Raw genomic sequence first — 14,559 nt, 5'->3', positions numbered from 1 at the left:
TGCTAGTAGACATGTATCAAGACCATGAATTTATGGCACTAGTTGTGTCTACATCACAATATTCTATTAGTATTAGGTGTCCACCTTGATATTATAGAACAAGATCTATCATGCATGGGAGACAATGAAAAATCCTCTTGATGACTTGTTCTTGAACAAGTCTTAGCTTACTCTGATAACAATTGATCAATCTAATTGTAAAACATATGTCAAGTTGAGTACATAATATAACATACATAAGAATTTTGAGTGTTTCATAGGAAACTCTTGTCTTTTTTTTTTTTTTTTTCACTTTACCTTACATAAGGCATTCATCAAGGCTCAAAGTATAACATTTTTTTTGTTAGAGCTTCTATGGGTCTGGAATAGTGTGTCTCAAATCTTTTTAGAATCTTCTTAATCTATGTCTCTTGAGACATATTGAAAAGCCTTTGAGCAATCCCTTATGATCTTAGCTTTAAGCACAAAACTTGCTTCTCTATGTCCATACAAAGGCAGAGGAAAACCACCCATTCATCATAAGAATGGATGTTATTATCAACCAGTAAAATCTCATCAACATATAAAGACTGTTAGGAATTATCCCAAATTCCTAATTAGTAAAGATTTTTTTTTGTAAAGAATATTATATAAAATATTTGTAAGTTAATATATTATTGTAATATTAGATTTCCTTATAGAATAAGGAAAATTGTTGAAAATATCTCTATAAATATTCTAGGTCATAAGAGGAAAAAGTTATGAGATGGAGATGGGCATGTAGAGATTATACGAGGTGGATAGAGATGTGAGGAAGAACGAGAGGTACCCAATGGAGCGATAGAGCTCGTGGTAGGGTATGGATATGAAGAGTGGGGAAACATGGGATGTTTCGGGAACCCAATAGTTGTATTTGGTTATTTCCTCTGTAATGTTTTGGTTCTATCCTCTGTAATGATCTTTATGTATATATAGTAAAATGATTCTCTCTCATCCATAGACGTAGGCATGGTTGGCTGAATCACGTTAAAACCTCGTGTATTGTTTGTGTTGATTATTTTATCTTTGTGTTCATGAATTAACCTTGTTTGCATGAAAGCTTTCCTTGTCACAACAAACTGGTATCAGAGCTTCGGATTGAAGATTTCTAGAAGAGCAAAAGATTAAAGAGCACACAAAATGAAGATAAAAGGAATTTTAGTTGGAAGTGGAGTCGATTGCTCTCTTGTGGTGATATGATACAAAAAGCATGTGTCATGGAGAGATCGAGGATTGATTTCGTGGAATTTGGTCCAAGGTGGAGATTATTGAGAATTGTCTCAAATTCCTAGTTAGTGAAGATTCATTTTTGTAAAGAATATTGTATAGAAGATTTCCCAAGTTAATATATTATTGTAATATTAGATTTCTTTATAGAATAAGGAAAGTTGTTAGAAATATCCCTATAAATATTCTAGGTCATGATGGGAAAAAGTTATGAGATGGAAATGGGCCTGTAAAGACTATATGAGGTGGATAGAGATATAAAGAAGAATGTGAGGCACCCGGTGGAGCGAGAGGGCTTGTGGTTGGGTATGGTTACAAAGAGTGGGGAAACATGGGATGTTTTGGGAACCAAATAGTTGTATCTAGTTCTATCTTTTATAATGTTCTCTATTGTATAGTGAAATGATTCTCTCTTATCCATGGACATAGGCATGGTTGGCCGAACCACGTTAAAACCTCATGTATCGTAAGTATGATCATTTTATCTTTGTGTTTTTGAATTAACTTTGTTTGCGTGACAGCTTCCGTTGTCACAACAAACTAGTATTAGAGCTTGGGTTGAAGATTTCAAAAATAGAAAAATATTACAAAGCACACAAGATGAATACAAAAGGAATTTTAGTTGAAGGTGGAGTCATTTGTTCTCTCATGGTGATATGATACAAAAAACCTGTGTCATGGAGAGATTGAAGATGGACTTCATGGAATTTGGTCCAAAGTGGAGATTGTTGGAAATTGTCCCAAATTCCTAATTAGTAAATATTTTTTTTGTAAAGAATATTGTATAGAATATTTCGTAAGTTAATATATTATTGTAATATTAGATTTCCTTATAGAATAAGGAATGTTGTTGGAATATCTCTATAAATATTCTAGGTCATGAGAAGAATAAGTCATGAGATGGAGATACGCCTATAAAGACTATACAAGGTGGATAGAGATGTGAGGAAGAGCGAGATGTACCCAGAGGAACGAGAGGGCTCGTGGTAGGGTATGAATACAAGGAATGGGGAAACATGGGATGTTTCCCCAACCTAATAATTGTATCTAGTTCTCTTCTCTATAATATTCTCTATTGTATAGTGGAATGATTCTGTCTCATTCATGGACATAGGCATAATCAAGGTTTAAAATATCAATAAACACAAATATATCAGAAATATCGGTGGATATTTTTGCACAAATATCGGTTAAACATAAATGATTCAAAATTAATGAAAATGCTTAGAAAACTTTCAAAAAAATGATAAATTAAGGAATAATACACATATTAAAGTTGTTTACTTAGTGTAATTGACATAAGTACAATTAAAGATAATATTTAACAATTTTTTATAAAAAATTAGCTTAAATTCCTTTAATATATTTATATTCATTTATTTTAAAAATTTTAAAATACTTTTATTAAAACATGTTTTATTACATTTTAAATGAAAAATTAAATTAATTTATATAAAATATGTTATTTGATATTTAATTTCTAAAATTTTATTAAAAATATGTGGTAACGACTTTTTCTACTAACATTAATTTATTTAAATAATTAAAATTATTAATAATTTATCTTGTCAAATTAATTTTAATTTATAAAATATTAGGATTTCCTTAATTTTTGTATTGTAGCAATTTTTTGGGTAAAATTATATATTTAATATTTTAAAATAAAAAATTAAAATTAAATAAAATTGAAATGATAAATATAAAAAAATTTAAGAGTCAAGTAATAATAATTTTTAAAAATAAGATTAATGAGATAAATATGAAAAATAGTTAAAAAAAAAGGATAATATAAAATAAAATGATAATATAAATTTAAAATGAAAGATAAATTAAAAATGGATAATTAAAAAAAACACGATAAAAAAATGGCATCACCTAAAAAAATCATCGATAAATCGCGAAAATAATCGAGGATTTTTTTAAAAATTGTCAATTTTTTGAGGAAAAAATTCCTCCATGTGCACGTGCTCCCCACTTCCTAATTTTCAACAAAAGTTTGGGTTTTTAGTGAAATACTGGCAATATATCATTGATATTTTCAATTTTTTGCCGAAAAATCCTTTGATCGATAATTAGTGGTCGATTTCATTTCAGCCACCTTCAATATCCAAAATATCATTAATATTTTGGCGATGTTTTTGGATTTTTTCATCACTTGGTATGGTTGGCCAAACCACGTTAAAACCTCGTGTACCGTTTGTGATTGTTTTATCTTTGTGTTTTTTAATTAACTTTATTTGCATGAAAGCTTCCACTGTCACAAAAAAGATAAAGTGAGAAAACATCTCACAAATCATTTAAAAGAAAATACAATTCTCTTAATTAATCATAACAAGTTTCAAATTACAAATGCCTTCATTTTCAAAAAATAAAATAAAATTGAATGCATTGATATTTTATTTTTTTTCCTTTGTCATTATGAAATAGAATATCCATTTATTCTGTTATAAATGAATCATCACATAATCAAACCTTATTGAGTACACTTCTGGCCTAAAAGCATGAAATGATAAGAAAATGGCAATGAATGTGAACAATTCTTCCAAGAGCACTTGAGTTAAAGTTGTTATTGTCATGGAATTGCTATATGCATCTCACTTGTCATCTAACGAAACATGGAGATCTCACACACAACCTCTTTCGAACTCACACAATCTCATGCGTTTGATAGTGATTTTAGGAAGTGATTCTAGAATTTCTAATACTTAAAAGATAAAAAATTTTAAGTATTAAAAAAATTAGAAACATTTCCTAAAATAATGGCTAAACCTACTCTTTGTATTATCAATAATAGAGTGGTATTGTCACTCATTTTCCATGTGCCGTTTCGCGTCTTTGTGGTCCCATCATTGCTTAAACCTACTCTAAATGTTTATAGTCTTGGTCCATTGTTAATATTAACAGTGGAATAGTGGTATTGTCACTACTACAAAAATAGTTTATGGTGTCACTATTTATGGTGTCACTTTTAAAATAATGACACCACACAGTTTATAATTAATAAAGGTGACACATCATATAAAAAATCTTCAATTGAGATAGTTAGATGGTATTAGTTTTATATTTATAGTGTCATTTTTTGGGAAGTGACATCATATAAAATAATTTTTTTAAGTATTATAACTTAATGAGCCCACTTTTAGAATTAATAATGATGGATAATATATAAAAAGCCCATTGTTTCCATATCTCACCCATAATCCAAAAATCTCAATATATAAACCCTATATATAAAATCATGATCTTCTTCTACCTTTTCTCTCACCCATAGTCAACACACTCACAACCGACATTCTTCACTTTGTGGACCCCCAGGTAACCCAAAATCTCTTAGATCTATCATTTTTATTTATTTATTAATGTCATTATATTAATTGTTTCAACATCTTTGTATTATGGTTTTTGTGAATTGTGTTTTCTTGAGTTGTAGGGAAGAAAAACTTAGGTTTAATCTTCTAGCATAGAAGAAAAAACTGTAGATTAATTGATTTTCTAATCTAAACCAAACACATGATCAAGTCCTTAAAAAAAAGTGAAAAACAGGAAAAAATGAATGATTTTTAATAAGTAATTGTGTGAGAATGATAGGTACAGAATGCCCCATATGGTGAACACGTCCCATTGTATGAAATCTGAAATCTGAAATCCCCATTGTATTTCTCCATGTGAACCTTTTCGTCCAATATCACTAGCCTGAAGAATGTTGGGTCATTCACTGATTCCATCATCTATTTGGTGATTCCCGTCTCTGCCCATGGCTAGAGATCCTCGTCCGGGCATGCATTACCGGAGAGTGGGTGCTGTTTGGTTGAGATTGTAAATCTGTGCTTGAAAAGATCGAAACCCTCTCAGATTCGTCGGATCCAAATTCGAACTTGCCGGTGTTGGGATTATCAGCATCCAATGCGGGTTCGTTCTGCAGCCTCTTCTGCTAGCTCTTGATTCAGCCTCTGTGAAGGTCATAGAGCTGGTGTTGGAGTGGTTGTTCAAGTTGTATTCACTGGGGCTGATCCGCGGCGTCATTGATGGGAAGGGGATGATAGAGGCGGTATGGAAATCAGCCAGTAGCGGCGAGGACGCGGTCGACCTTGCCGTGTTTAAGGTTCTTCTCTCGCAGTTTGATCACTAGTGGTGGAAGTTCCAAATGGGTCTAAATGTGATGGGAAAACTGGAATGGATCAATGGGTATAATATTGAATGGATCTTGATTTCTTGATTTCTTTTTAAGTGGAAATGTTGATCAATGTGAAGATCATATTGCATACGGCTCTGTCCCTCTTGTAATTGTGTGTCTGAAATTTCTTGATTTTTTTTATTTCTTGATTTCGTGATTTTGTGATTTGGTGATTTCTTGATTTCTTTTCAAGTGCAAATGTTGATCAATATGAAGATCATATTGCATACGACTCTGTCCCTCTTGTAATTGTATGTCTGAAAGGGTATTTATACTAACACAAATAACATGGCAAGTAGAGGTCTTAGATGACCGTGTTCATCAACCTTTTACTTTATCCTAACATGATTATGATGTCAACCAATTACATACTTATTAATGAACTCTTTGGAAAGGACAAGCTAGAAATATTTATTTCAAAGTGGGGTCGTTCCTCTCACCATGAGGTGCATAACCCAACTACCCAAATCCCATGTATGGTGGTTTTCACAGTAAAAAAAATGACTTAAAAGTTGTCAATTCAATATATAGTTTGATATAATATTTTTATAAATATTTTGGACTCAATTATGAATTTATGGTCCCATGCAGCTTCAACTACGAATAGGTTTATTAATGCAAACAAAAAGACTAATACTTGTGATAAATTTTAGTATTTATCAAATTTATGGTTGTAGCTAGTTGACATTTAGTATTTATAAATTAAAATTTTAGTACTTAAATTTAATATTTGTGAATTATATGAATGACTTTCAACATGTAATATATATAAATACACATGTTCATACTTGAAATATTGCATTTTTTATTATTATTAGTTTAATTTAATGGAGATGAATATTTAGTTGAAAAGTTACAATGTATTATTGAAAATATGACTTCATAGTTGATTACGGATGTGTCATTTTTAGTAAAAAAAAAATAAAAATTAATCTATAACATTTTATATTGATAATATATTACTTTTGTAACAGGTTCAAATAGTAAGCAATTCATTATCAAAGAAGTTACCAAAAGTGTAAGTGTATGTTTATTTATTGCATGCTCTTATATAGTATCAATTGTAAGGAAGATAAAATTACCTTGTAAAGGTAATTAAATATTTATATATTTTAATTTTTTTCTATATATTATGCTTTTGAAGCTTGTTAAATTAAACATATTAGTTATTTGACAAACTGTTCACAAATGTTTTGTATACTTATGTGTTTTATTTTGTTACAAAGTTTTATGCATATACTTATGTATATTTTTTCACAAACTTTTTACAACTATTTTGTGTACTAATGCATATTAATTTTTGTTCTTGTATATATAAGCTACATTTAGTTATTTAAATATATCCAATAATATGTGGAAGAAAGATGTGCTTAACTTTTTTTTGTTCTTAATATTAACAAGTTTTGCAATTCTCTTGTCTAGGATATATATATATATATATATATATATATATATATATATATATATATATATATATATATATTCCATTATTTTAATTGAAATGGAAAATCGAGATTGGATGTTAAAAGATAGAAGGTCAGTTGAGTATGATGAAGGAGTTGAAGACTTTATCAATTTTGCATTAGCACATTCAACCAACCATACCTCTATAAAATGCCCATGCTTACGTTGTGGAAATCTGTTATGTCAAACTCCTCAAGTCATTAGAGAGCATTTGTTCTTTAATGGAATAGATCTCAGTTATCGAGTATGTTATTGGCATGGAGAAAAGGGTCCTAGTGGAGGATTTTCAAATGTCTCACAACAACGTTATGACAAATGCGAGTATAATGATGTTGTTGACACAATAGATATGGTTAATGCTGCACAAGTTAATTGTATGAATGATCCCTAAGTGTTTGGAAGATTACTTAAAGATGCAGAAAAACCTTTATATCCTGGATGCATGAAATACACAAAGTTGTCTGCATTAGTAAAACTTTACAACTTAAAAGCACATTATGGTTGGTCTAACAAAGGATTCTCAGAACTGCTTCAGTTGCTTGGAGATATGTTGCCATTGAATAATGAGATGTTGTTGTCCATGTATGAAGCTAAAAAGACTTTCAGTGCTCTTGGTATGGAATATTAAAAAATTCATTCATGTCCTAATGATTGTATTTTGTATAGAAACCAGTATAAGGATGCTATTGCATGCCCAACTTGTGGATAGTCAAGGTGGAAGATAAACAATGAAGGAGGAAAGATTAAGAAGGGGGTTCCTGCAAAGGTTTTGTGGTATTTCCCACCAATCCCTAGATTCAAAAGGATGTTCCAATCCTCAGAAACCATTAAACATCTTATGTGGCATGCCAAGGATAAAGAATATGATGGTAAACTACGCCACCCATCAAACTCCTCAACGTGAAACTAGTTGACCATATGTGGCCTGATTTTGCTTTTGAACTGTGAAACCTTAGACTAGTACTCTACAGACAGTATAAATCCTCATAAGTCTATGAGCAGTAGACATAGTTGTTAGCCTGTTATATTGATCATATACAACCTTCCTCCTTGGTTGTGCATGAAAAGGAAGTTTATGATGTTATCATTATTGATCTTAGGACCACGACAACCTGGTAAAAATATAGATGTTTACTTGAGTCTATTGGTGGATGAGCTTAAAACTTTGTGGGAAAAAGGAGTTGAGACTTATGATGCACACTTGTGTGAGGTTTTTACTTTAAAGGCCATCCTTTTATGGACAATCAATGATTTCCCTGCATATGGAAACTTAGTTGGTTTCACTGTGAAAGGATATTATGCATGTCCAATATGTGGAGAAAGAACATATTCCAAAAGATTAAAGCATGGTAGGAAAAACTCATATATGAGTCATCGACGATTTCTTCCACATAACCATCCACATCGGAGACAAAAGAAGGCATTCAATGGTGAACAAGATTTTAGGATTCCTCCTAAAATTTTGAGTGGGGAAGAAATACTTGAAAAAGTTGATCTCATTCCTATTTCTTGGGGAAAAATGAAGATAAAATCTCTTGAATATGAAGTGAACACAAATTGTTGGAAAAAAAAAATCCATATTTTTTTAGTTAGAATATTGGAAATATCTTCATGTCTGTCACAACTTGGATGTTATGCAGATCGAAAAAAATGTCTGTGAGAGTATTATTGGTACTTTTTTTAACATCCCAGGGAAAACAAAGAATGGACTTAATGCTTGACTTGACCTAGTTGAAATGGGTTTAAGGTTTGAACTTTTCCCAAGAGTTGACTTGAAACGGACCTACATTCCTCATGCATGTTATTCACTATCCAGAAATGAGAAAAAATTAGTTTGTCAAACGTTGTCTAATTGAAAGGTCCCTGAGGGGTATTGTTCAAATTTTAGAAATCTTGTCTCCTTATAGGAATTGAAGTTGTTTGGTCTAAAATCTCATGACTACCATGCACTTATGCAACAACTATTGCTAGTGGCATTACATTCTGTTTTGCCAAAGCATGTGAGATATACTATATCAAGATTGTGTATCTTCTTCAATAAATTATGTACAAATGTGGTTGATGTGCCAAAATTGAATGAAGTACAAAATGAGTTAGTGGTCATGTTGTGCTTACTTGAAAAGTATTTTCCACCTTCATTTTTTGATATTATGCTTCATCTAACAGTGCATTTGATAAGGGAGGTGCGACTATGTGGTCCAGTTTACTTTAGGTGGATGTACCCATTTGAGAGGTATATGAAAGTTCTTAAATGATATGTTCGCAATCATAATCGACTTGAAGGATGCATTGCTGAGTGCTATTTAACAGAGGAAGCTGTCGAATTTTGTACTGAATATTTATCAGGGACTCATGCAATTGGAATTCCAAAAAGTAACAATTATGACAACAAATTTGGTAGACCTATAACTGGTGGTCGTTCTACCAACATTGAGCATAAATCATGGTTACAAGCATATCATTATGTGTTAGAGAATACAACTATTGTCTAGCCATACATTGAGTAAGAAAAATATACCTTTATTTTTTTTATAATTTCATAACATAATGATGAAATCCTAAGTTTGCATTCCTTATCTATAACTTTATAGGGAACACATGAATTGGTTGAAGTCTCAATACCCTCGACAATCTAAGAGACAAATTTTGTTGCAAGAAGAACATATGCGTTGTTTTACATATTAGCTTAAAGGAAAAGTAATCTCTTAGTTTTCAAAAATTATTTTAATATGCTGAAAACACCACAAGTTTCCAATTATGTTTTGATTACACACAGGTTGAAGAGGCTATCCATAACGGGCAAGATATTCCCAACACGCTTAGGTGGTTAACACATGGCCCTACTCACTAGGTAGTCAAATATCCTGGATATATCTTTAATGGGTGTCGTTACCACACTAAGGAATGCGATATGACATGCGTCACCCAAAATAGTGGTGTTAGCATTTTAGCAGGGACTATGCAAATTGCCAGTTCTAAGGATAAGAACCCACTTTTTGGTGAACTTTGCTTTTATGGGGTCATTAATGAGATATGGGATCTTGATTACAACATGTTTAAAATTCCAATTTTCAAGTGTGATTGGGTTGACAACAAGAATGGTATAAAAGTTGATGAACTCGGGTTCACATTAGTTGACTTCTCCAAAATAGGTCACAAATCGGATCCATTTATTTTAGAATCACAAGCCAAGCAAGTCTTCTATGTTGAAGACCAACTTGATCCCAAATGGTCAATAGTTCTCTCAATTCCTCCAAAATATTTCAACAACATGGAAGGACTGGATGACTTCACCGATAATTGCATGGAACATCACCCCTTTAAAGTTCAATGCCAAAAGTTCAATCATTTGATGCTATGGATGAATCAGAGGCAATATATATGAGAGAAGACTGTGAGGGCATATGGATTGAAAATAATTAAATAATATATTGTACCCTTGACATGAGATATAATAAGGCATTTCACTTATTAGTTTTCATGAGTTGCACATTAGCTTAGCTTCTATATATTGCTCATGATATATATATATATATTGATCATCCCAAATTTCTTTCATGCATCATAAACATATGCTATTCAAAGGTACCACTTCAATCTTCATTTAACTATTTTTTTTTTGTTGTCCATGGAACTAGATTTATATTATTTTTTATTATCATGTTTTGATTTTATGCTCACATAACTTGAAACTCTCATTCATTAAAACTATAAATCATAATTGAAACTATGCACTAATTTATTTTTTTATTATCCTCACAATTAAATTCTTCATTATTGATAAGAAATCAAAAAACAAGGCAAACTTTGAAAGAAAATTTCAAAAAATATATTTGTGAATGATCAATTTAACCATAGAAAATATATGCAAGGCTATACTAATCTTACTTTTGAGTCATTTTACAGGTTTGTTGGTGAAGTACTAGTTTGCACATTTACTTGATATCTTCCACACAAATATGGATCTAGAAGAAGAGGAAATGCCAAAAGTAAAGCATAGAGGTAGTACATTGAAACCAGAGATTGCAAAAAATCGAAGTAAAGGGATAAAGCTCAAGATTGAATACAATAGCCTTGGTAGTCATATTAGGGAAAATTCAGTTGAACTAAGTAGTTATCTTGGTACAATAACTAGAACCCATGTGCCAAAAATTATTGAGAGTTGGAGGAAAGTCCCTAAAGAGACTAAGGAGAAGTTATGGGATTTGATCACGGTAAGTCTATCTATAGCTTTCATACGTTCATTAACATGAGTTAACATGGGTTGCTATTTTGTAGACAAGCTTTAATGTGAATAAAAAATCCAAGCGGAATTGTTTCCTACTAATGGGCATCAGGTTTCGAACCTTTAAGTACAAGTTGACAAAGAAATATATATTACCTTTCAAGAATGACCCAGAAAAGCTGAAAAAGCCACCTCCTATCTACCTATTCATACAAGAGGATCATTGGAGACAGTTTGTTAAAGATAGACTTTTTGAACATTTTAATGTTAATTATTATTTTTAATACATCTTCAATTTTTACATTTACATAGTTTCACCATGTACTAATTTTATGTCTATACTTTGTAGGAATATCGCAAGGTTCATAAATTGAGAAAAGATAAACACATTTACAATCATTATCTTGGAATAAATGGATATGCAAGTTTTGAGCAGGATATAGTAAGTTATCAATATTGATAAAAAATGGAGTATATATTTTGTTTATAGGAAAATGATTCCAATTTTTAAATATCATTTATTAACTTGATCATATTGAACTAATGAGTTTTATTGTTAAAATTTTTATAGCTACAAGCAAAAGGGGGTATTGGTAGGGTTGATAGAAGTGTTTTATGGAAGAAAGCACATGAGAAGAAAGGAAAGTTTAATGAGATTACAGAGCCAGTGATTAACATGATAGTAAGTTACCATATTTATGCCTTTTAGAGCCTATAGTGTTAGTATGTCTATGTGACTATGGTTTGTGATGATATCGTTAGGTGTTAAAAGGCAAGAGGCTTAATGCTATCATTTTTATAAGTAGTTATGTTATACATCAAATTTTCTATTATCCTTTATATTAAAACAATTCATTTTCTAGCTACCTTGAATTGGTTGTCTTTGATTGATATGTAAATCATCTTCATCAAATTATTACTAATATATGTTTTGTTGTTGGACGAATTACTAGAAAAGGCCAAGGAGTCTAGACTACCTCCACTTGGTTCAAATGACATATTATGTCAAGCATTGGGTAAGCCTGATCATCCAGGATGTGTGGTAGGTCAAGACCGTTTGGTTAAGCCCAGCTCATACTTTCATCAACCATCTGATGACATGAAAAAAATCAAAGAAGAAATATGGGAAATGATACGAAAAGATATGGAAGATGCTGCAGCAAGACAAGTTATGTCTCCTCCCACACCCCATTCTGATATGGGTAGTAATAACATGAGACAACAACTTGTTTTACAACCAATCGTAGCAGAAAAACCAATGTTTAAAATGATGGAAGAGCCTTGACCACCACAATCACCACTGAAACACAAGGTATGCATTTTCTTACTAATAATACAAGATTAATATAAGTGATATAAAGCCTATGTAAATGATATTATTTGTTGTATTGAAGGTAATTAAATGTAAATTAGCAGTGGAAAGAAAATGAAATGTTATTGTAATTGGTACACTAATAGAAGAAAAAGGATCAAATAGGTTAGTTGTAATAAATGTTGCGCACAAGCCAGATGCTAGACTCCCATTTCCAAATCCATATGAGATTATCAATGTTGGGGATGCTATTGGCTTTGAGCTTGACTGGCCAACAAGCCTTGTCATACTTGAAATTGAACATCCTCGGGTATGTCATTTTATGCCTGTAGTAAATTTGATTGTAACTTGGCATTTTATTATTTAGGAGTATATATTACTAACATTTCTTCTCTTTTCGTAGGTGTTGGATAAAGGAAAGAAGAAGATAGTGAAGTGATTCATGCCCAGTCGGGTGTTTATCAAAACATTTATAAAACCTACAACACCTTATACTAAGGTAGCAAAGACAAAGCTACTATAGTATAGTAGCTCTAGGATAGTCCACAGTGATGGGTTTTCTTTGTACACTTGACATTAATGAAAGGAGAAATGGTGATTTTCTTTTTAGAAGTTAGTTTTTAATGAAAATAAGATTGATTGGAAGGGTTGATTTTAAGTTAAGAAAACATAAACAACTAAAATTACTACAAAGAGAAAGTCTCTTGGAGTTATAGGTTACTAGGATCATGATCCTGTTGCAAAGTGGGAAATTCCAGATCTTCTCCTCGCTTTGGGGACAATAACATAAAGGATGGTTATCTCCCGAACCGGGTTTGTATTTAGCAAATAAGTTTTGATCCAAAGGGTTCTTGAAAAATGGTAGTTGCTTCCCATTAATGGCTTCAAACACTGAAGACCCTCACCTTGAACCACCTTTCAATGCCTCGTACTTGATAACTAATGGACATCCATGGATCTAGCAATAATCATCCATAGAATCCTAAAAGCTTACCAAGTATTGGCCATTCAAGGTGATTCTAAGGGATTAAAGCTAGAACTTGAAATACAAACCATTAATTATACACAACTACCTTCATTTAAAGCAAGGAAAACTTCCACCTTTGCATCTGGGTCCTTTACCTAGCTTCCATCACTCCAAGAAACGTAAAACTTAGCCACTCATCCTCTGAGAAATCATCCTCAGAGGGTGTTTGGCTAGATTGAATATGAAGAGAAAAATGAGAAGGAGAGGTAGAGAAAAACTCTTGTATATTTTTTTCAAACTAGACTTTACAAAATATCCAAAACATAATATCTGGAGGTTTTCCAACCCCTATTTATAGTTCCTAAACAAACCCTAATGTCATTTAGCTATTACAAAAGGAGTAAAAAGGAAAAATTACAATTCTGGAGAAAAAGCCCGAAGGTCAGTGCGCACAAAGTGATTTTCGCACACCCTGCCAAAATTTGGCATGCTGCCAAAATGATGATTTTGCCTTGCGAAATGCTTTGTTTTCCTCCATCTTACTACTAATAGTTTTGGCAACCCCTTGCCAAGTTTGGCAAGGGGTTTTGAAGTGCTCCAAAGCTCGGATTATTCATGTGATTGATCTTCAACTTGCCTTGCCATAGCTTGCACAAAACTCTCTCTTAATCTTAGCCTGTTTCAGTGATCAAAAAGCTACCAAAAGCACTAAAACTTACCAAAAATTGGTTAGTAACATTTGTTAGGTCCTTAACATGCCAATTGGGATAAAAAGGTCTAACTACTACTCAAAATTGCTTAGTACAATTAAGTTTAAGTTTATAAAAATGCATTTTTTTTTTTTTAGTAGTAATCATGAAGGCACCAATTATTCGAAAATCTAAGCCTTAAAATCATTCGGTCATTAAAAATTTTCAGAAATTTGTGGATGGTTGTCTTGGTAATGACAAGACATACCTAATACAACTCCCCATTTCACTATTTGGTGTCGAATTTCAAACATATATATCTAGAGAGGATTGTGAATACATTATTTCATCTTCAAAGGTGTCATCAAACTGCATCTCCTTCTATTTATGGTGTGCACCTTTTATTTTCATTTGTTTTTATTTTTTTTAATATGAGTTGCCCATGTTGAACGAGATTGGATATGACTAATGATAATTTTCTTT

The sequence above is a fragment of the Vitis riparia genome, chromosome 18 (assembly GCF_004353265.1).
Source record: "Vitis riparia cultivar Riparia Gloire de Montpellier isolate 1030 chromosome 18, EGFV_Vit.rip_1.0, whole genome shotgun sequence".
In the NCBI taxonomy this organism is placed as follows: domain Eukaryota; kingdom Viridiplantae; phylum Streptophyta; class Magnoliopsida; order Vitales; family Vitaceae; genus Vitis; species Vitis riparia.
Note: the sequence above shows the minus strand (reverse complement) of the source record.